A 2,671-nucleotide genomic window follows, 5' to 3' on the forward strand; every position below is an offset into this window, starting at 1 on the left:
ATTTTTAAATTTTCAGACAGGGTCTTAGTAAGTTGCTTAGGGCCTTGTAAAATTGCTGAGGCTGTCCTTGAATTTGTGATCCTCTTGCTTCAGCCTCTGAGTCACTGGAATTATTGGTATGTGCTATGGTGCCCAGCTCTCTCCTCATCTTTTAGAGTATGGTGTTTTATGTTTTCTGTCTTCCTTTCTGAAACCTTCCACATTTTGATTTTTTTGTCTTTATTTTATTTGTTTATTTTTTACTTGTTCTCTTTAGTTATACATGACAGGTGAGTGTATTTTTGAGATATCATACATACATGGAGTATAAATTCCCACTCTTGTGGTTGTACATGATGTGGAGTTACAATGGTCATGTATTCATATATGAACATAGGAAAGTTATGTCCAATTCATTCTACTATCTTTCCCATTCCCATCCTCCTCCTTCCCACTGTTCTCAATCTCGTGAAGCTTTACCACCTGCCATCCTGAGTCAGCATTCACATATCAGCCTTTGGTTTATTGGGACTGGCTTATTTCACTTAGCACAATAGTTTCCAGTTCCATCTATGTACTGGCAAATGCTATATTTCATTCTTTATGGCTGAGTAATATTCCATTGTGTATATGACCATATTTTTTCATTTATTCATCTATTGAAGGGCCCATAGGTTGGTTCTATAGCTTAGCTACTGTGAATTGAGCAGATATGAACATTGATGTGGCCACATCACTATAGTATGCTGATTTTAAGTCCTTTGGTATATGCCAAGGGGTGGGATAACTAGGTCAAATGGTGGTCTCATTTTGATTTGTGACACTACTCTTGCCTGGCTTTCTTTCTAGCTTTGTTGCTTCCTTCACAGTCATCCCTTTGAGCAATTCTTTTGCTCTTTGTCCATTACATGTTGAATTTCTCAGAGTTAAAAAATTGATCCTCTTCGCTTCTCATGCTATATATACTCTCCTTGGGAATACTCATTTTTCTCTCAGGATTCCACTTCTACCTATATATTATAGGCTTCCAATATATGTCTCTATCCCAGATTGAGCTTCACACTCATATATCCAATGGCAAGAAACATTTCCACTTAGATTCAACCTGTTCAAAATGAAAGTCTTCATCTTCACTCTCAACTACTCATCTAGTTCTCTAACTGCCCCCACCTCTGTGTGTGTGTTTGGGTGTGTATTACTAGGAATGAAGTCCAGGGCCTCATGAATGCTAAACAAGTGCTCTACCACTGAGCTACATCTCTAGCCCTTTTTATTTTTATTTTGAGACAGCATCTTGCCAATTTGCCCAGCTAATCTTGAAATTGGGATCTTCCTGCCTCAGTCTCCTGAGGCATGCACTACTGTACATGGATTCGTTAGTACTTCATATCCTCATTAATGGTTTCAAGATATTCTAGTTGCCTAGGCTAGACCTGAGGATCTTTCTTTAGGCCCTCATTTCCCCCATTTTAACTCTTTAGAATTGATCAGAAAGTTCTGTAGCTATCTATTAATTTAATCCCTCTTTTTCCAAATCTACCATCACCTTACAGAGATTTAGCTTTCATTTAGCCTATTCTAATGTTTTCTTAAATGATTTTCTTAGCTTGACCTCACATTCTTCCAAACTATTCTATGCAGTGCCAGCTTTGATTTTTGAAATGCAGTTAAAATGGATCATTCCTTTCCCCCACTTCTCAAATATTTAATATTATTATTATTATTATTATTATTATTATTAGTACCAGGAATTGAATTCAGGGGCACTCAACCACTGAGCTACATCCCCAGCCCTATTTTGTATTTTATTTAGAGACACGGTCTCACTCAGTTGCTTAGTGCCTCACTAAGTTGCTGAGGCTGGCTTTGAACTCATAATCCTCCTGTCTTAGCCTCCCGAGACACTGGGATTACAGGCATGTGCTACCACGTCTGGCTTATTTTATTTTATGTTTTTATTACTCATGCAAAATAAAGTTCAGAGGCTGGAGCTGGGGCTCAGAGGTAGAATTCTTGCCAAGCACATGCAAGGCGCTGGGTTGATCCTCAGAACCACATAAAAATAAATAAATAAAATAAAGATATTGTGTCCAACTACAACTAAAAAAAATAATTAAAAAATGAATGAATGAATGAATAAAGTCTAGACCACTCAGAATAACCTAGAGGGCATCCCATGATTTGGCTTCCACATATTTAACCAACATCATTTTTCTATGCCCATCCTCCCTCCACCTCAAAACACCAATCTGGTTACAGTTCCAGAAGTATTCATGATGTTTTATGCTTTCTTGGCTTTGCATGTACTCCTGTCTAGATGCTTTACTTTCTTGTCCACCCATAAAGTCCCTATTTATTTGTCAATACTCAGGCTAATATCTCTTCCTCTGTGAACTCCTCTTTGTCCTACCAACATACTTGGTAAGAACTGTGAGCATTTTTCATTGTGCCTCACTTGTTTTTATATTTTCTTTTCTAGCAAATTGAGAACAACAACCATTATCTTATTCATACTTATAGCTTTAGTATCTAATTAGCACCTGATAATGAATGAACAAACTTTTGTAAATCACATTTTTTGGAGGCACTGGGGATTGAACCCATGGGTGCTTTACCACTGAGCCATATCCTCAGTCCTTTAAAAAAATTTTATTTAGAGAGAGGGTCTTGCTAAGTTCTTTAGGGCTTCGCT

This window comes from Callospermophilus lateralis, chromosome 2 (assembly GCF_048772815.1).
Source record: "Callospermophilus lateralis isolate mCalLat2 chromosome 2, mCalLat2.hap1, whole genome shotgun sequence".
Taxonomy (NCBI): domain Eukaryota; kingdom Metazoa; phylum Chordata; class Mammalia; order Rodentia; family Sciuridae; genus Callospermophilus; species Callospermophilus lateralis.